This window comes from Hesperophylax consimilis, chromosome 13 (assembly GCF_061612785.1).
Source record: "Hesperophylax consimilis isolate HC1 chromosome 13, BYU_Hcon_1.0, whole genome shotgun sequence".
Lineage (NCBI taxonomy): Eukaryota > Metazoa > Arthropoda > Insecta > Trichoptera > Limnephilidae > Hesperophylax > Hesperophylax consimilis.
Window position 1 is genome coordinate 5,847,144 of NC_142848.1, and position 22,139 is coordinate 5,869,282.

The 22,139-nt window shown below is 33.4% G+C and overlaps 1 non-coding gene across 1 annotated transcript; it reads right to left on the reverse strand.

Moving 5' to 3' along the window:
- Positions 1-705: 705 nt before the first annotated feature.
- On the reverse strand, positions 706-779 carry TRNAY-GUA (transfer RNA tyrosine (anticodon GUA)). Its single transcript has one exon. It is a non-coding gene; the product is annotated as a tRNA-Tyr (tRNA).
- Positions 780-22,139: the final 21,360 nt, after the last annotated feature.

Below are 22,139 nucleotides of genomic sequence, written 5' to 3' on the forward strand. Positions count from 1 at the left end.
GAAAATTGTTAGTTTAAAAAATAACGAATTTTCTACAAAAACCTTAAATCCGGCTAAACTGTGATATTTAAAAAATGATTACTGAAATCAACGCCAATTATTTCAATTTTTGAAAAATATTAATAACAGAGTAAAATACAAATCATTACTAAAATTTACAGTAAATCTAATAAACGTTATTTTTTTTGTTTAGTTTTAAAACAGTCAATATTTTCTGATAACTTTTAACTATCCCGCAGCCAAGTTGGTGAATAGGTAGTACCCAAAATTACTGTTCTCCTTATATACAGCGCCCTTCAGGTGATTTCTCACGAAAACGGCCTTATATAAATAAGCCAAATATTATTATTATTTGCTTAAATACTTGACATATCATTTTAATATTTTAGGTATTTCTAAGCAAATAAATAAGTTACCATTGATAATCGATTGAATAATTGGAATTTCTTTATTTTAAAAGCCCATAAAAAAGTATGGGATCGAAGGAAGATTCACTTGGTTGCAGACGTTTTGTTTGGCATCTTGGCTTGTCAAGAGTTAAACCGGATTGAAAAGACAAACTAGTCTCCTTCAACGAAAATTATCTTCCCAACATGTATATTATAAATGTGCTTGGTGTAACTTTTATTGACCAATAATTATAAGCAATAATTAGTCGCCCGAATTATCAATACAAATTAAAAATATCTCTCAAATAAAAATAAATGCCGCCAACGGGAATTGAACCCGTGCCTTCTGATGTACGGTCAGGTGCTCTTAAACCACTGAGCTATGTCGACTTATTTCCAACCCGAATTTTTCAATTTGTATTGATATTTCAGGCGACTAATTATTTGTTATTCTTTATGCTTTGCATAAAACCTTGTCTTATAAACATTAGTTTATCATTAAATAATAATGTAATTGACCAGCTCAGGCACGGGGGTTCCATCGGGTCAGCCTCACAGAAGCTGGGCGTACTGTACAGGGCCCGCAGATACTTTAATAGTACACAACTGCTGACCCTCTACAAATCGCAAGTGCGCCCCATTATTGAATCTGGCAGCGACCTCTGGTCTTAAAATACCTCAAAAAACCGTCGACTCTGTGCGAAAACGGGCGGTCCTTTTGATAGATTCCCTTATCTTAACAAACGGGTTGAAATCTTTAGAGCACAGGCGTCAGGTAGGTATGCTGTTCTTATCCTACCAGTATTACAATGGAAAATGCTCTGTAGACTTAGCGTATTTTATCCCTTCGGCACCGGTGCATAATTGGAAAACACGCCAAACACGCACCTAACATATGCACACGGTTGACATTTTCCATATGAAAACCGGTCTACGACTCGTTTTTAGGTACAACAGCTCGGTTGTGGAATGATTTGCCGGCATATGTCTTTCCTCCCTCCTACAACATGGGTATCTTCAAGACCATGTTCACTCCTTCGTCTCCTCAAAACCCTCCATACAACATACCCAGACATGACAAAGGCCCTGAGGGAAATTATTTTCCTTGAGGCCTTCTGTGTGGAGTTGAAGTAAAAACAAGTTACAAATTATGTATTTTTCTAATGCACACCTCACTAGTTATTATACGAGTACTTGTTCTGAGGTCTACATAATATTAAAATTATAATTGTTTTAACACAGAGGGGTTAAGGGTTTTATTGGTCTATGGTGATTTAATCCTCAAATATAAAAATAAACAAAAAGTAAATCAGTGCGTTGCTTCTGTTAAATGTGTTATGTTTACGTGAACGCGTTGTTATCATTTAATATTATAATATAACAACTGTGTTTAGAAAATATTGAATTATCTTACACCTTAATACATTTTGTAAAGCTACCAACCTTTTATGCAGATAAGAAGTGGTTGTAAAATTGCTTTGAAAATTTCAAATTTTGTTTGTTATTCCTCCAAAAAATAACGTGTCGTAATAGGACACACCTGCCGTATAATAAAAATCACAAAATGCCCAGTCAGTATACCAAGTTGCATGACGCAGTAAATAAAACTGTCGCGTTCACTCCTGATTGCGTTAAATTTTCCAATTAGTTTGCGGAATCAACACAAATTATACAAAAGCATTTTAAGAACGCCCTCGCTCCATGGCTTTATATAGCTACAACCCTTATAGCCTACAGCCCAAAAACCTCACAGCCCAATAGCCCAATAGCCTAATAGTAGCACTATAGCTTGTAACCCCGAAGAAACAGCTCTGTATTCTGTCATCTATGATGGCAGCCTTATAACTTCGATATTTACAACCTTCTGTCGGCATAAATAACCTGTATATTTTTCATCCCCGGATCCTGTACATTAATTAAATTTTATTTAGCTACCAGTCCTGACGGTAAACGTCGAAAATGTTAATTTTCTCCGTGGTTAAGGCTGCGAAAACAAATATTAAGGGTATGAAAAGCTTTGTGCTAAAATTACGATATTATAAGTTGATTTCAATCAGAAAAAAACACATTGTTAGGCATCCGGCACATATATTTTTTTGCCATGAAGTAATCATTTTAGAAAGTCACGTAAGGTATATTGTATGGATATAGTACTGAGTGGGTTTCATTGCGAAAACGTTAACGTAATATGGAAAATCCGTGATGAAAGTTGTGTATTTTATATTTTATCGATTATAATGTAACATGTTCCTTTGTGCACTATAAAATATACGACTTTACATTACTGAAAAATATTTTTTATGTCAATACCAATTTTTTCTTTCAGTACAAATGAAATATTCGGAGTAAAACATATAACATCTTGTCTTGTTTCATTTGATGATATCGAAAAAACGTTCCAAAGAGTATATGTATGGGTTAGTATCAGTAAGTTTTGTTTAGTGTCATTTTTTATATTTTTATTTCACTCATAACTTCCATGTGTATAAGTTATTCTTTGAAAAGAAAACGATTGCCTTAATTTGATGTTTTATTTAAAAAGATCATTAAGGTTGAAATCATTGAATCCTATAAATGTGATAAAAAATATAAAATCCGAATAAACAGGTTTAGATTTTGCGGGTTTATTTTTATTTGTTAAAGTAAATTTTATATATCTCCTTGCAGTTTGAAAAACAGATATTTAAATTTTACTTTTGTTTTCGGTAATGAATAAATAAATGATTGCAAATCTTGGATGTGGAAATGAACCCACTTTAAGACATTCTGTTGATTCAATGATAACTCAACACAATGGCAATCCAAAACATCTTTAAAAAGTTACATGAAATCATTAAAAGCGATAAAAAAATACTAACCTAAACTACGTTACTTATTTAAGCCAGATTTTGTTTGATCACTTTACATGACTTTACATAACTTTGTAAAGTTGTGTTGAATTGTCGCAGTGTTCAGTTTTCGGTCACCCATTCTATCAACTAAATGGCAATCACATACACACGTGATTACAATCTATTCACCGTAACTGTTGCTCCAGCCTCATTTTCAAAAGTAAGATCTAATGACTCCGCCGGACCATGAACCGCACAAAACAGTCACACGTTGAGAATGGAGAGGCTTTTCAACAATAAGTCTTGGGTTTTCCTAGCCCCAGATGCGACAATTTTCCTTGTTGACTAAGCCAACGAGGTGGAAATAGGCCTCATTACTCAAGATGATTTTCATTTGATTCAATCAAGTGAATTTTAATAATTTTAATGCGTTGTTGAAGCGTGTCTTCAAAAGTAACATCTACCGAAATAACGGGCTATTACACCTCTTATTGGAAAACCCTGTATGTATAAGTATTAACTATGTGTAAGTATTAATTATGTATAAGTATTAATGATGTGTAAGTATCAACGATGTGTAAGTATTAACTATGTGTAAATATTAACTATTATTAAGATTTAACTATGTGTAAGTATTAACTATGTGTAAGTATTAATTATGTATAAATATTAACTATTATTAAGATTTAACTCTGTGTAAGTATTAACTACGTGTAATGTTTAATTATACATAAAAGCCCCGAAAAACATTGAATGAAAAAGAAATCATTCAAACAGGTTTTCTGTTTTAGTTTAAAATACAAAAAAAAAAATTGTGTTATTTTGATACGCTATCGTCGTAGGTATTTTGTGTTAAATTTAATAATTATTATTTGTTAAAACAATAAATTCTTTAAATAATTACTCTTATTGTAAAATTTGGCATATTTTACCATTTATACTTATAGGAAAGGTTTAATAATTAACCACCATACTCCCTTTAAAATTGATTTTTCCTCAAAGAAAATCACAATCAAATTTTTTATTACAATAATTTCGATAGTTACTGTTCCTGGAAACAGAACGCTGCCACGTGGACTTATATCGAATATAGATTTATTCAATCGGCTCACCTGACAAGTCCCACGGGAGGTCTCACGTGTTATTAAAACCGTCTATAGTCACCTACGGAGAGGGAATCAATACCTTTGGCAAGGTCAGGAAGATCGTAGTGTACATAAAAAAAATACTATACTTTTTACATAAACATATGCACGGATTTTTTTTGTTCACGCTAGGCATGTTTTCCGTATACAGATAGAAACTTATTTGATAACGATCATATTGTATCTCCACTGTGGTAGATAGAATGAAAGTCTGTCGTAACGTACTCGCATTCGCAAAGTGACTTATTTAAAATTTTTAACATCACTTTTCAAAATATACAAGGAGGAAAACCGAAACATTTTAATACTTGATTTGTATATTATGATATGCACTTACATCTTACATACGATTTGTGTATTATGATACGTAAGTACATACGATTTGTATATTATTTACCCACTAGGCTAATTCAAATATTCATGCCCCATGATATTATATCTAAATAAATTAAATTGACAGCTTAAAATAGATGCGTTCCCATGGAAATATTAAACCGAAAACACTGTAAATGTGATGAGAACCGCTTTTTTTATCAACATTTTATTTTTATTTTTATTTTTATTTATTTATTTTTATTCTAGATAAAAGAAAATTACATTTTTCACTTATTTAACTAGAAATAACATATATATTACACATAAATATATTACACACTGATATTATTCACTTTCATTGTTTTGTTGATTGAGCATAAAACTGAGCAATTTTTTTTTAAATGTACCTATACTTTTTTCATTTTTAATTTCGTCTGGGAGGCAATTGTATATGTTGCTTCCCTCGTAACCAATGGATTGCTTGCCATAATGAGTATGTATGGTGTTTAAATGTATTTTATCGTGTTGCCGTGTAAAGTGTGTGTGTACTTGGGACGTTTTAATGAGTTCTGTATTTGTATGTATGAGTTTATTATTTATTTTGTAAATAAGAAGACATATATTATATTCATATAATTTTCTTAATTTTAACATACTCTTAAAAATGTTATTGCAAGACCATTTTCTAAGATAATATTAGTCATTCAGAATATATTTGATCACGTGTTCAACGCAGGTGACTTTGTCCGAATAAATACAATGGACGAGATGAAACAATATTTTTATCCTGCCCCGTGTGATGAAAGGCGTAAATCACAGTGAAACCAGATAAACCATAGTTCCCACCTCGCGGATTAAAAATATACGAAGTATTTATGAAAACGGACATGCTAACGACATCTGGCGGAGAAAGAATTGATCCAGCTTGCTTGCAGTAGACACCTGTAGTAGTTGGAATTATATCGAGGTTCCGGGACGAAAGCAGAGAGGTCGTAAAATCGTCTAAGACGAGAAAGAAACCCCCTTTCTAGGCCTAAAAATAAATATTGAAGGTTGTCGACCAATTAGATCTGGTCGAGAACGATAAAAAATTTGAATAACCAATCAGTGAACGGAGAGGCGTGCATCAACAACAGACAAAGGAATGAACTTTGGATCGGGCAATAAAATAGATAATTAACGACATTTCCATTCCCACAGAAATTAGAGGTGAACGCACTGTAGAATAAACATCGACGTTCAAGGGAACGGATCCTGGGAATGTTTACAATAACTGAGACATTTATGAGGTATCGAACCATTGAAATCGAGGGCTTTGGAAGTTTTACAAGTTGTAAAGCACACACACAAAATTGCAATGAAAAAAATTATAAACGTGATAGTGTAAGAGAGGGCGGAGAAACTTAGGGAAATTACTGGCAGAATTTTCAACTGTAGTACAATTATTTATGATAGAAGGAGGGTGTCATGTTCGATAAAAATCGTACTAAAGAGAGGTGAGAGTTTTGGAAACAATGGAAATTAATCGTTATCAATTTAAGATGAAACGGACATATTGGTAAATCAATTTTGAATGAAAATCTCGCAAAAAAAATAGACATTTTAGAAAAGTGCGGCGACCGAATGGAAGGATAATACAGAGATTTTTGAGCTGCTACAAATGTCCTAGGGACATGAAAATTGAGTATCAGAAGAAGACAGTAAAACTAAACATATAGCGATAGATTAGATTCAGGAAAAGTAGACATTTTACATAATTATCAGGGTAGATAGATATTAGAGTTACACAAGACGGCTGAAGAAATGACATGAGATAAAAGGTTGACAGTCTCATGTGTATTTTAGGAGATAAACAATCGAAATCCGAACATGATTTTTATTTACGTTAAGGTGATAAGCCATTAGAAAAGCGATTAACTTTAACGTGGAGCTTATGAGGTATTTAGATAAAGCAAAAGATATTAAAATTAATAGGTTTGAAATTAAATTAAATTTACGACCATAGTACATAAATTCAAGACGTAAACAGGTGTCCAGACATATAATTTATGTGAAATCTTGTATGACAAAGATAGAGAATGGGGCGGAGATTGGGTCAGGCAATAAAAATGACAGATATCTCAGAGTCTAATTAGGTATATCTCCCATAGAAGTGTGGAAAACTATATATTAATTAATAATAAATGAAGTATGAAATTTTCCAGGAGACCACACACATCGGGAAAAGTGAAGAAAAGATAAAAGAAAGGGTAAAGAACGGAGATAGGAAATGATCCATGTGGAGAAAAGCGATACAATTCGAATTTATCCGTGAAATTAATAAATACGACTTGGAAAATGAGTAATTATAAGAGTTATGAGAAATGACATAAGAATAAAGAAGAAATTGTGCAAGAAAACGTCGCGGATAAAAATAAAATTCAAAGATAAAGGAAAAACTCAAATCTGCGACATGGAGATAGAAGGTACGGGTGGAAATGGAAAAGCTCATATAGGTGACAATAAAATTAAGTAGAATTTAGACAAATCGAAATTCAAAAATGCGTAGTAAAGATTTCAGCATGGATTTAAACAATTTTCGCACGAGATGCATAAAATTGAGATCTATATATATGTTATTGAGGATGGACCTATCGCGAATTGAGAAAAAAAAGGAACGCAAAATCATGAGATTTTAACTACATTTTGTATGAACGGAGGACAAAGGAAGCTTGGGCGAAAAACGCAGACTTACCCGATTCGGACCCTATCGATTTAGAGTCGTGAGATAAAAACTAACTACCGCCCAGAGCTGGACGACAGAAGATCTTATGGAAGCACAATCGATATTAATGGCAGGGATGTTCGGGTTTGCGAGTTGGTAAAAGATAGAATCGATCATCAGAGGAAATTCAGATACGTCTTTTGGAATCTGAGAAGGGTATAAAATGGCGATGCAGACCAGTTTTCAGGGAGTCAGTCGAGAGTTTTGAAAACGGAGTTTACGTCGCAGTACTACGTCTATTGGTAAAATTCTAGTGAAATAATCTAAGTGTTAAATTTTGAACAAGTCTAAGTATTAAATTTTGAACATGTCCCTGGACTTAGAAAGTTTTGTGAAAAGTTAGAAATTTTAAATTCAGTTTAAATTCCTTTGAAAATCCCATCAGTGAAGTTTTGTTGAGTCAGTTTAATTTGGTTAAACAGTGAAAAATAAATATAATTTAAACTCAGTGCTTAAAAAGTGTTAAGTGAAGTGCAAAAAGTGATTACTGAATTAAAAATTAAATCAAAATTTAAAAATAATTATTTCATTCAAAGTGAAAATTAAAATTCGATTGAGTGTTTTGTCGTTCATCTAGAGTGGATGTGCTCGTGAATTGAAATTTAAAAATAGATTATAATTTAACATCAATTTGAAAAAAAAAAAAAAATAATAATAGTAATAAACATTTACATCTTAGTTTAAAATAAACACAATTTAAACAGTTCGAAAGAGAAATAACAACAAATGCTCAAACCTTTGTTCTAAAAGTAAAAGTTCGAAAAAATTTAATTTATTAAGAACCGAGATAATTAAAAGTCTGCGCAATTCGGAAAAAATTTTCTTATAAATTTATAAATAAAAAGAAATTTAGAATCAATAAATTGATCAATTAAAATCCATCGTGCGTATAGCGACAGTGTTAAAAGTGTTTGTCGTTTTAACCGGAATTCTAAACATCAGTCTACCATTTCGAAAAAAGAATTTGAAACAGCTATCATTCAAAAGCCTAAACTAGAAAAGTGTTATTAAATCAACGGGTTTCCTGGATTAGGATTTCGTTCGGAAGAAAAATTAAATATCAGCTAATTTATATGATTCAAGCGAGAATAAAATATTATATAGGAATAAATAGTCGAAAAGATTTATTTTGAAATTAGTTGAAAAATACAATTAATTAGGTAGGATTTCTTCATCAAGGTTGTTGTGTACTACCCAACCGGAAATACCTTGATTGGGGTAAGTTTTCCTTTTATAAATAATTTTCAGGTCCCAGGAGACACAGAAGGGCTGTGAAGTGGAAGTATGCCAATTGAATATTAAAGTAAAACAACAAAAAGGAATTACACATTGATATATATATATATATTGTGTATTTATCTATATAAAAGTAAAGTAAAATATTGTATATAAATAGTATATATGAGTAATGTATGTACCATGTATATGTATATATATATTTATCATTTAATCAGAACATCGAAATGGTAGCGATCTTAGATACCTACCTATGGACATATCTTCTTTATTGAAAAAGAAAATATGTATTTATTAATATTCAAGACTATGTAGAATCATATATCTTATATTTATTTATTAATATATGTAATCTTATTTAACGTATTTTGACAATCGAGATATGTGTACTTATATATATATATATATATTTATATTTATTTTTCACCTAACTTCTAGTAAATTTACTAACTTCGGGAAATGAAATAAATAGTTTAACTTCAATAAAGGAATTAAAAATATTTAAATTAACTATGCACAATAAACGGTATCATAACTGAATCACAAGGAGAGCGCGAGATATTTTTAAAATAAACAATCTCACATCTGGGTTAGTGGGTCAGATGGGATGTTTACATTGTTCAATTTGTTGATAAAACAAGGGATAACTGGAGAATTGGGTCAACCGCATAGTTTGGAAACGACCTTGGCCATAATTAGTTAGTCACATAGGATTTTATTAATTACCCGAAACAGCTGGAAGATGCGTGCTCTCAAATACCTATCAATCACAAACGACAATTGAAAAATCACGGGTTAGCCAGATTTATATCGAAAAATTACATGAAACATTTGAATACCATTGATTAGATAGTCACATAGATTTTTATTAGTTACCTGAACCAGCTGGAAGCTGCGTGCTCTCAAATGCCTATCAATCACAAACGACAATTGAAAAATCACGGGTTAGTAAGATTTATATCGAATAATTATACAAAACATTTGAATGTTATTGATTGGGTGCTCATACAGAACCCCATCAGATGCCTGAGACATTTGAGAGTCGAGTACTCTCTAATGTGGCAACCAACTACTTGAAACAATTGGAAAATCACGGGATAGGATGAACAAAAATTAATGTTGAACCCTGGAGGTAAAATTTAATACAGTTCATCAATAGGAGGCAGTGGTCGCTCCTATAACAAGACCATTAACCAAACCAAATAGAGATGGCGATTCTCTTAAATAAAAACGTCAAAACCAAACAAACAAAAGCCTGGAGTTCGATAGCTCTCCAAAACAAACTATCAAATAAGATCTTATTCTACTAGTATTTATTAGTATCACCCTATTAGTACGTATTTATTCGGTTACCAAACCTAGGACTTCGCAGAGTTCTTGGCACGAGATCCGAGCTTGGGATGCGAGGTAAATAGCCTTGTATTGCAAGTTATAAACCTTTCCCAAACTGTATGTATACATATATTTATTCGTATGTACTGTTTACTGGAGAATGCGGACCTGCATACAGCTTGCATTTTAGGTCCTCTGGACCATTCTCGCATTTTCTCTTAAACGTGGAATGAGGATTCACGACCCGTAAGTCCACACCAACCGTGAGTATATGATTGTATATAGGACGAAACCGGTTCGCCCTAAGTAAATTGTAGTCCAAGGAGGGGTCGGAATTTGGGGGTATCGGGACCCGAGGGGAAACTTGAAGGCAGTGAATGATGACGTGGAAGGTTCTTTGGGACGCGATAACTGAGGTATCAATCAAAGAACCGTGTCAAAAGATTGTGCGAATTTCTGGTTGACCCACGATCATCTCGTTTACTTGCAGGAGGAAGGAGCCAAATTATGCCAGCAAATGGGCTATTCCGAGTTCGTCAAATACGCAATTAACTAATTACATTAACCTACTAAATCAATCTTTACATGTACCTTATAGCAGCAGAATCATAAAGGAGTGGCGCCAAACAGACACAAGAGTTTACCAAAATCAAATTTACTAACAATTAACCATTTGAGTTATATTTAATTACCTGCCCAAATAAACATGTATAATATCTTTTATCAGCGTTTAACTACGACTTTGTTAGGGTGCAGGGAATCAGAATAATTACAAGAGGAAAGTTAGCTCATTCAGAGAATTCATTTAAGTCTAGGTTTGCAATGGAAAGACCAATTAAATTTTGAAACTCAACGCCTCGATCAGAACCAAGGGGGGTTACCACAAAAATGAAGGTAATTAAAATCCTATATCATAAATCAAAAAATTACACAACGTTTGATGGAATTTAATTACAATATAAATACGGAAATATTTGCGTTCAAGTTCGTAAATAACGTATTAATTAGTTAAGTACATATGTCTATAAAGATATATAGTACAAGAGAGCTTTAAGTAGCTTTCTGTAGATATCAAAGAAAAGGGTCCAATTTTCATGGAGGCTTATGTGTTGTAGGGGAGGAATTTTCCATCCCTGCGAACACATATGCAAAGCCTTAGAAAAAAAATTAAATATCGGTCATAGCCAAGAGAGAAGAAAATTTTATATTGTTTTAAACAAATAAAAGAATGGCGAAAAACAAAAAAATGGAAATATTACACCCGTAACATATTAGTGCTTTACTGATAGTTTGTTATGAAATTTATCAAATCATTCGTTAAAAGGTCTCCTGTCCCGTATTTAACAGGAAAACAAATAGTTTGACCATATATTTCACATCAGTTAGTTTTTTGTTTGTAGCTCACCATTCTGGAGTATTTTTTAGCAGAGAAAAACAAACGTGTCTGAGATAGGTAAGTTTTTACATATTCGGATCTACCGGATCTGCCCTGATGATGGACACTGCAACGCTGTCCGAAACGTCGGCTAAAGAAGGAGTTAGCGCAACACGGCATAACACCCCAAAAACAAACAACAAAAAAGTGTCTGAGATATTCCATCCAATTATTTACACATAGATTTACAAATATTTTTACAATAATGTCATCAGCAGATGACAAAACTCTCGCCTCCTGTGACAGTTTCCCATAACGTTTCCAAGTAAAACCACCCCATTATTATAACAAACACTCTTGGAATTTTAAGATCCAATCATTAATATTTCTTAATTGCTTTTTTGCACGGCAAAATAATTAACAATCCGGCTTAATCAGTCCCAAATATCAGGTAACTTTAATAACATCGGATTTATTTGGTACCGTATTCCCAGTCGTGTCTCCGGTAACTGCCCTTTTGTTATTCCTCGTTTTCCCACTTCCCGCATTCTCTCCGTCCCCTTGTGTCCCCCCCCCACACGGTGTCATTAACCCCTGTCCGGGCGGGGGGAGGGTTGTGTGGGGTGGGGTTGTAGGGCGGTCTATCCGCCACTCATCTGGTAGGCGGGCCTGGTGACGAATGACAAAAATGTGCCGCATTAATGGGATAATAATTATTGCTGGTGACTTTGGCCGGAATGAAAAGATTAGTAGCACTTGTTGAGTTAACGGCGAATAATATGTGATTCTAGTTTTCAATTTATTGTTTAATGTTTTAACAAAAGCCAAAGATCTATTTCCTTTGAGAATCTTCACCTAATGATCAAAACAAGATTTTTCAACTCGGCCCTAGTAAAGGATGGCGTAAAAGTAATCACTCCATCGAAAGATGCCCTAATTTTTGCATTTTTTATTGTTAATACCGCGCAAGAGTCCCTACTGTTGTCAACCGTCTGGAGCCAGTGAGACTATGGCTTGTTGTGAGGATGAAGATAATTGAGATAATTTAAAGATAATTAACTCTAACGCGTATCCTACAAACTCTGGTGTGCCGCAGGGTTCCAATTTAGGACCCTTATTGTTTCTAATTTTTATAAATAATATTCGGGGAAAAATCAAATTCGTCCGTTTTTTACTTTTTGCAGATGATATTAAACTGTTCTTAAGAATAAGATCATTAGAAGACTGTAAAAAGCTCCAGGAAGATATAAATGCAATTATTGACTGGAGTATTGACAGCAAACTCGGTTTCAACTTCCAAAAATGCTCAGTTATGTGTTTTACGAGGTCACAAAAGATCGTATATTTTAATTACAAAATGAAAGATACATCACTAAAGCATACGGTGACTTATAAGGACTTAGGAATTGTGTATGACGCTCGCTTAACATTTCACGCTCACATTGAAAAGATCTGTAAATCAGCTACAAGAATGTTAGGTTTTGTCATACACAATTCAAAGGAACTGACAAACCTTGCAGTCATTAGGCTGCTTTACTTTAGCTTAGTGCGTAGCATTCTCGAGAGTGGATCTCAGGTATGGGGGCCAGAGGACACTGTCTATGTACTAATGGTCGAGAAAATTCAAAAGAAATTTTTACGATACCTCTATATGAGAGAGTTTGGTTTTTACCCATGGCTGTTTCCAACAGCATTTATCTCGGGAATGCTGAATATCTGCAGCCTTAGTTCCAGACGGGACGTCGCATTATTGATGATGGCTTACAAGCTTCTGAATGGTTTAGTATCAATTCCAGACATTCTGTCAAAAATAGGACTTTATGTCCCGGATAATTTCACGAGAGGCCGCCAACACAGGCTTTTAATTCTTCCCAGGTCCAGAACTAACTTACCAATGGTGATGCCCCTGGGAAGACTCACTAGGTTAATTAACTCCCTTCCAGCTAACTTGGATATTTTCCATATGTCCTACAACGACTTTAAGCGCGAAATATTGTATTTGTTTTAACTGTATACTTATGTATAATTTTTTTTCCATATTTTGTTTACCGCTTTTGCATATGTTTTAACTGTATACTTATGTATAAAATTTTCTTCAATAATTTGTTTACCGCTTTTGCAATGTATTGGTTTTTGTACTGTTTTTGCAAATAAAAAAAAAAAAAAAAAAAAAAAAAAATTGGGAGGGGAAAGAAATAGGTAAGAGTGGAGGGGTACCTGGCTATTCAGAACTGGTCACCAAACACGGCTAAAGCCATTTCAAGTAACGTTTCAACCCTGAATGGTGGTCTAATGCTAGGACGATACTGAGAACACCTTCCACTCTGGAACGTGCCGCAATTAAACTTTATATTATATTTAATGAATAAAATAAAAGAACACATATTCATCACATGAAGTTTAGCTGCGCACGAAGAGATTTGAACCGGCGACCTTCGAATTGCTATTCGAGAGCATTTCCATGGAGGCCATCAGAAACGGCCGTGGCGGTTCTTCACAGGGGGGTGATGGGGTTTGTCCCCACCCGATATTCCAAAACCTACTTAAAGAGATAAATAGTTTAAACATTGACTAAAGTATGTATTGCACTGTATATTATCTTCATATATAGTTAGTAATAACATAGATCATTGTAGAATTGTAATATATATTTGTACAGAGCACTTGAGGTAATTTTGCACAAAAACGGCGCTATACAAATCATTCAAAAGTTATTATTATACCAAAATTAAACATAAAAGCAATTAACATTGTTCGCAGAATATAATACAAAAAATTAATTTGATTTTTTTCAATTTTGAAATAAGAATAGTTTCTACTGAAGAACCATAGAAATAAAAGAACTGACGCCCGCTCCACTGTTTTCTTGTAGTTTAGTAAAACACGTAGATAAACCATTCACCTAAAGTATATATACATACATACATAATAATACGCGTCACAATATTTGAGGATCAAGGTGCTGAGCAATGGTTATGCGCAGTGTGCACAGCGCAGTCAGGGAAGGTTTCACCGGGATTTTTCGCTTGAAATTCGAATTCAGTGCATTTGGATTAGTTCCTTAGGAATATCCTAGCATTACTTATCCATTTTTGTTTGAGAAATTTTACGAATTTTTGGGGTGGTGAGATTTCAGTACACATAAAATCCGGTCCCCACAATCGAAGAAGTCGCTAAATCGAGCCGCCACTGAGAAATGAGGTCTGGAAATCGCGACTTTAACATTTTGTTGTGAATTAAATATATGCAGAATATACATTGACCAACCGTGGATCGCTAGACTACTCAAAAACGTGGTATTGTGGGGTCAAACCAATTATTTTTAATCGCAAACAAATTGAACAGTATTCGGATATCAACTGAGTGCTTTTGCGCCATTCTTCATAATATTTTAAACTAAAAATCCGTTTTAATTAATTTTTTCTTTATTTATACAAACAGATGAAGAAAAAGTAATAACGATTTGGAAGATTCCTAAATTCCCATTGCAACATTTTTTTGTCTTTTTTATAATTATTATAGGATAGACAAGTACCATTTAATGAATATACTAATGTTATGCTTTTTGTATAAAATTTGTCTTTACTCTCGGGATGTAAAGCTACCTTAGTTGGGCATGGTTCTAACTGATTTTTTTTTCAAAAAGGATCTTTGATTTCAAAATCATTTCTTTTGCTCATTTCTATCACCAAAATAAATTTAATGGTTTTTGATTTTTCGGTCGACCAGGTGCCTTTTGTAAAGCTTTTTTTAATTGTTGAATCTTTCACTTTAAATATTTTGCTTTTGCCATTTTGTTTGTATCTGACAGTTACTCGTTTTGTGTAGTGTAGTGTAGTTTAGTGTAGTTCGTCAGTTTAGTAGAACAGGGTTCTAACTTCGCTTTACCATGTTTTGGTATGTTTCTGCACGTCTAAAATGGTAAGTATACGTGATATTTAAATATGCCAAACTTAAATACTTTACAGAAGGTTCAACCTCAAAATCAGATATCGATAAATAGTTTCTTGGAAATGGTATTTGCAAACTTTGACACCTCAAATCTCAGAACAGGGTAAAGTGAAGTTAGAACCCTGTCCAACTTAAGTAACAAAATATCAGTATTTCAAAAGTAGGTCATCCCTTATTTAAAAAAATATCAAATCAAGCAAACACGTCACCAGTATTGATGACTTTCGTCGCAACGAAAACAACCGAGAAGTTATCAATAAAAATTAATCATATCCGGGAATTTTCTAGAATGCTTCTACTTGTTATATTTTATCCGTCAGCCAGATTATTTGATGACAGACACAGACCAGGGACCAAAATAATAATACCAGGGAAACATAATGAGATCTAGAAATTATTTTGTTCCGTGTAACTGCAGGGTACGGATTTATGATTTTCATCTCTAATCAAAGACAATTTCAGCGTTCCACTAAGATGGACCTCTATCCCTTTCCAACCGATGGCCAGTGGCGTGTTGCATCTTGTTCTGACGCCCTTGCCCGAATTTCCAAACCTTCCGCAATCAGTGGCGTAACTATGTCATGAATTTTAATATTAGAGTGGTATTAATATAAGTTTACGAGCATCTCATGGCTTAAAACTTAAAACACTTGAGGTTACGACTTGAAATTATGGACAAACCGTTTATGGTGCTACTATAATATTTTTATGAACACTTTAACTGGTTATTTATAATTATATTTTTTGGATATTATGATAATAATGCCTTAAGGTACTTTGTGTTTACAATAACTAACCATTACGCCATTTGCCGATAGTTTAGGATGAGAGAATGGACCGCCACTAGACTCTATCAAGATGTGCACTACATGCTTTATTCACACTTATACATATACTTCAGTTATTCAAACTCTTGACAATGTCATGTCATGATACCTACATATAAAAAAAAATTTTTAATGAAGAACATATTAAATTTATAGTAATTTTAGAGATTTTTTCAACCCTGTTGGTAACGGATATTAACAAGAAATTTCCGCTCTTCTGAAACGTATTTGTTTATTTATTTATTCAAACCATAAAATGGCTTTTACAATAGAGTGAAAATCAAATTATAGACTTACGGTGATAAACGGGATAATAATAGCAATAAATTAAAGAATAATTAATGCATACACAAAAACACTATTGCAAGTGATTTGGTTGTTAATACAAGTGCAGTAAGACAATGCATAATCCAAAAGAAATATATACCAGTGTAAAAATAATTAAATTAAAATAAAGATAAAAAGTAATTAAAACTGGTTGAACTAATTTATACTAGGCTTGTATAAGACCTGTCATAAGTCGAAGTGTGAGGTGACTATGATAATAGTCAGTAGTGAGTTTATTGTTACCCACAAATTTAATTGTACTTGGAATAGATGAATAGGCATCTCAACTTGGCATTATTGATTCGTCCTTTTAGAGTAAGGTAGTGGATATAATTTGGACTTTTTGTTGATTTAATCAAATTTAATATACTAATTTTGATTGTGTGTACATGCGCCACTTAGTCCTGGATGAAATTTGATCTATTTGAATAAAAGTGTTATTTTCAAAATTGAATTCAGTTATGTGAAGAATTCAAACAAAGCTATTACGTAATTACATATGGCATAATAATAATTTTATTAATTAAAAATAGGAAATGATTTGTCAAGGATCAAGAAATCCAACTATCCCGCGGTTTCTCGTGGTACCGGTTAAAAATAATAACATAGTTAAAGTTTGTTATTTCATATTAGCTTTAAACACAATTTTTTAAAAACAAGATTTAGGTTCTGCTTTTTCCTTTTCAGGAGGGCTGAAGGTTCCACGTTCCGTCACTGCTTGCACTGTTGTTATCCGGTATCCGTCACGTATCAACGTAAACCTTCCGCTGTTGCTAATCTACGTTTTACGGGCCGGCCCACAATCCTACAATAAACATTTTTAGAATTTATGTTTACATGTTTAGTGCCTGTATAAAATAATGCAAGGTTTCTGGAGCTTTTCCGAAGCGGTTATTATAACCCGGATGAAGGTATGCACGGAATGTCAACTTACATATTTTATGGAAATAATTTACAACTAAGGCTCTACTGATTCGAGTCACGATCCCGTAAAGGCATGTGTTCTTGTAAACGAACCTCAAACATGTAGTTCGTAGGTAGACTCCCAAAATCCCATGGATGCGTAAATTATAATATTAAATAATCTTTTTCTGTTTCTTAATGTACTAACCAAAATTAAAAATTGATCTGAATATAATTATAATTAAGTTAAGCGCACTTTTTCTTTTTATTAAGTTAAATTATTATAAGCAATAATTATTATCCCAAAACATAAATATAAATTGAATAAATCTTCAGAGAAATAATAAATGCCGTCGACAGAATAAAACCCGCACCTTCTGATTGCCGGTCGGTTAATCAGAAGGTTTTTCTCGGTAGATTTATTCAATTTATATTTGTGTTTAAAGCTTATAATAATTTGTTACCCTTTGTACTTTGCATAAAACCTTGTCTTGTAAACATATGTTTACCGTTAATAAAAAATAGTAAGTAAAGTGTTTTTTTTTTGTAATTATTACGTTAAATGCAACTACTTTTATGGTATTAACATAAATGTATAATTACAAACAAGATGTAAGTAGAAATTTAACATTATTATTAATTGTTAAGATATTTAATAATTAATTAATAGGATCCCAATAGTCGACTGGTTTACGACCCTGTCTCTGTAAGACAATATATCCTGGGTTCGATTCCTAGTTGTGACCATAATATTTGCATTTTCTGTGTCTTGTTCTGTTTAATGTTTCTTTTAAATTTTTAGTAGTATCTTCTACTTCAATGACATACTACTAAAAACACAATTGATGGGTAGAACCTTTAAAATAAGTTAAAGAAATAGTTGTTTCTGGATATTTGTTCATTTATCTCAAAAGGTAATCACTTAGCATGACTATTTCCAAAGCTCTCTAGAAGTCTAAAGTGCCTAGTGATTGAATTGGGAGCTATATAAAAAAATCGTCGGATAAAGCCGGATTTACCGGTCGGTGGCCGAGTTGACATCGAGCTTGGGTCCCACTCAGGCGTAGTGTGTTCAATTTCTCGGCTGGCTAAGTCCTCCATCACAACACAAGCAACATTTTCAGCTTACTGTGGTGGTAGTAGTAGATTTTCAAATATGGTTAGGTTATTTGTAACCCGGGAATGTTTGTCATTCTTTTTTTTTTTTAAAAGCCTTGATTTTTCGAAAGAATAAGCCATTCACTCTGCATGTTATTTTTTACTATCAATTACGGTTCGTTTTTATTGCACATACTACCCTTGCATAATATAAGCTTAGAAACATGTTGACAAGCTATAGATTAAAGAAATTTCATTTTATTTTTATTCGACCAGAATGTTAACAGATGTTTTTTAATCAAAAATATTTTTCGCATAACATCGAGAGATACTATTTCTCCACGTATTTGCGGAATATTAATAAAATGGAAACGTTATTACGACTTGTGTCAGTAGGGTCGATCCATCTTCCTCCCAAGTACACCATTTTGTAATTACGAGGGGATGAGGAATGGTCCCCTAAACGAAGAAGGATACAAAGCAATAATAGGGGCATTAAATTCGGAGGCTGATATTTGATGTATGTCTGTAGGTTTGGCTAGAAATAGGGTGCATATTGGCTTATCAGTTAAAATTAGATAAGTACGGTGATCTTTGTGGAACAGCGGTATGTTTCTTGCATCTGTACCCAGTTTTCGTAGTCTAGGTTGGAATTACGTTTGATTCGCATCCATGGATCATGTGTTTCATCCTTTCACTAGCTAATCAGACCTCTATTATGACACAAGCAACATTTTTCGCTTTCTGAGGTTTTAAAATATTTTCAGGTTATTCGCGACTTGAGAATGTTTGTCTTTCTTTAAAATTAATTTTTCACATCTTTAACCAAAAGAGAATAATGATATCTTCATTCCACATGTGTTATTATGACCAAAGATGTTAGAATGACGACGTCACGGAAAACCTCTCTCTGATTTTAGAATTGTAAATAAAATTAATTTTTCACATTTTCCAGGCTCACATCTTGTAAGCTTTTACTAAATTTTGTTTGTATTCATCGACTCTTATAATTGAAGCCCGAGAAAATTTATCTTCTAAGAAACTGGGTGTTTTGTATATGGCTACCAGATTCTTCAATAGTAATCTTCTACAAATCCTATACGAATCCCAAGTACGCCCAACAATTTAATTTGGGAGCCATCTATGGGCTGGAACCCCAAAATACTTGATAAACCTAATGGATTCTGTGCAAAGGAGGGCGGTCCGTCTGATTGACAATCCATTGTTTACAGCTCGATAGCCATCTCTAATGCCCAAAAGCAATGTGGGATTGCTGAGTCTGTTATACAGGTATTTTAATGCTCAGAGGAGATAGCTGCATTGATCTCCGGTGAACCGGTGCACGTGCGTGAAACTTTACGCACCCGTTCACAGTTGACGTTGGCTTCATGAGAACTCGTTTTTGCGTACAACGGCTCGTATGCGGAACGAGCTTCCGGCATCTGTTTTTCCTCCTTCATATAATCCGGGTTTTGTCAAGACCCGCATTAATAAAGCCCTTCCTAAAGCCCCTACCTTACGTCGTCTCACAAAGCTGCTCTTTCTTTAGACTGTACAGACAGGTGTACAGGAGCTGTCATAATAAATATTACAAAAAATAATAATTAAAGCTCTACGATTTTACTAAATTTACGTTTCAGAATAAAATTAAAATTTTGTCGTTTTAAATTTTTTTTGAAGGTTTCGTAATAAATTTTTACTGTAAGTTGCTCAACACAGTACTGGCGTGAATTTATTGAAATGGGTGACACATATGTCATCCCTTAGTGAAATGGGTGACATACGTGTCACTTTTACTTAATTAAGTAGGATTGCAATGCTAGCGAACCTCCGATAGAAGAAGGCACAAGAGTTCTAAGAAAAATATTCTCATTTATCACCGTACTTAACTGAGCTTAGCATTTGCATGGTGGTGGTTTCAAGATTTTGATCTTTCAAATTTATCCATAAAAAACATGTATTTATATAACTACATAATATTACTTGTGCGCAATTAATGACTACTGATATTTTTGCCGCAATTTGTCTTGTCAACATAGCCGTTGCTCCTTTCGCCGCGTGATACATGTAGGGAGGGGGTGGAAAGAGTCGGCTCCATCCCTTCTTGCCGCGGGATCTCCCATTAGCATGACGTAACGTATATCGGGTCATCTTTCATGGAATAACTCATTCTTCCCTTTTCATTCATCACAATGCGACGCAGTAGAAGGCTGGAAAGTTACGACGCGGCGAATTTCAGAAGAAAATGGTATTTACACACTTCTAACATTTTTTTTTCTTCGATATTTGGATGAGTTTTTCCGAAATTAGTAGACTTTGAAACCAAAGAGGGAACTGGATAGAAATATAATTTTTGTTCATGAATGTCATTTATTCTATTCATATAATTATTTCAACATTTAAGTAGACAAATTACTAAATTTATTGTAATACTATTACATCATTTTATATTACCTTATTTGATTCTAACATTCTATTATAGGTGTAGTTTTTACAGTTTCCGCAAGTTCATTGTATATTTACGTGTACTTCATGAGTTTTATAAAAAGTGAGGGAGAAAAATGACAATTCGTAATTTATCAAAAATCTCTTCAATTCCGGTTAAAACGGGATTGTAGGCCATACGAATGAATTAACAGGTTAGCTGTTAAACTTTTGTAAACAACGAATATATCATCATGATATTAGAATAAGTGTTCATCAAAATGCATTACAACGAAAATTATTTTTACTCTCATAATATATTAGTAAGTCACATCGCCTTGCATTTGAAAATGCGTTTCATCTAGTTTTTAACCGGAATTACCAATAAGTTTGCCAATTTATTAAATTTTTCGCTTTTTTTAACCTAAAAACATATCCTTGATTGGGGGTGGCATAATTCTACTGCTTCCTGGTAGTTGACGGTAGTTAGGGTGGTTGCAGAACTACACTAAACACCACACCTATTATATTGATTTCCTCTTTACATTCTTTTCAAAGCCTTGCAAGATGACGCTTCGTGAAACCCATTCCTTGTTACTTATTTACCTACCATGATAATTATTAGGAAAAGAACACGTGTTCTCGATTTATTCTGAATGACTAATATTTTATCAGAAAAGTAGCATACGTTCAACTTTTTTCTATCATTAAATCATTAATTCTCAAATGAAATATTTCAAAGATCAAATATTACAATTCGAGGTTTTACTTATTGAGTTATTCCAAAATTGTTTATTTTTTTCCATCAAACTATTTTTTTTTTTTTTTTTTTATAGTGAATACCTCACAAGAATCCCAACTGCTCCCGTCTGGAGCCAGTGAGACTATGGCATCCCCAATTGGGGGATGTTGTGAGGCTGAAGGTAAGTGGGGAAGGGAAAGAGGAAGGTGGGGAAGTACCTGGCTATTCAGATCTAGTCACTAAACACGGCTAAAGCCATTTGGAGCAACGTTTCAATTCTGAATGGTGGTCTTACACCAGGGCGATACTGGTAGTATCTTCCACTCTGGAACGTGCCGCAAATATACTATACATTATTTTAATTAATTAATTGTGAAATAACACAAATTAATCAAATAAAATTTATTTGCGCACGCCGGGTTCGAACCCGCGACCTTCGGAATGGGAGTCCAATGCGTTACCACTGGACTATGCCGGCCG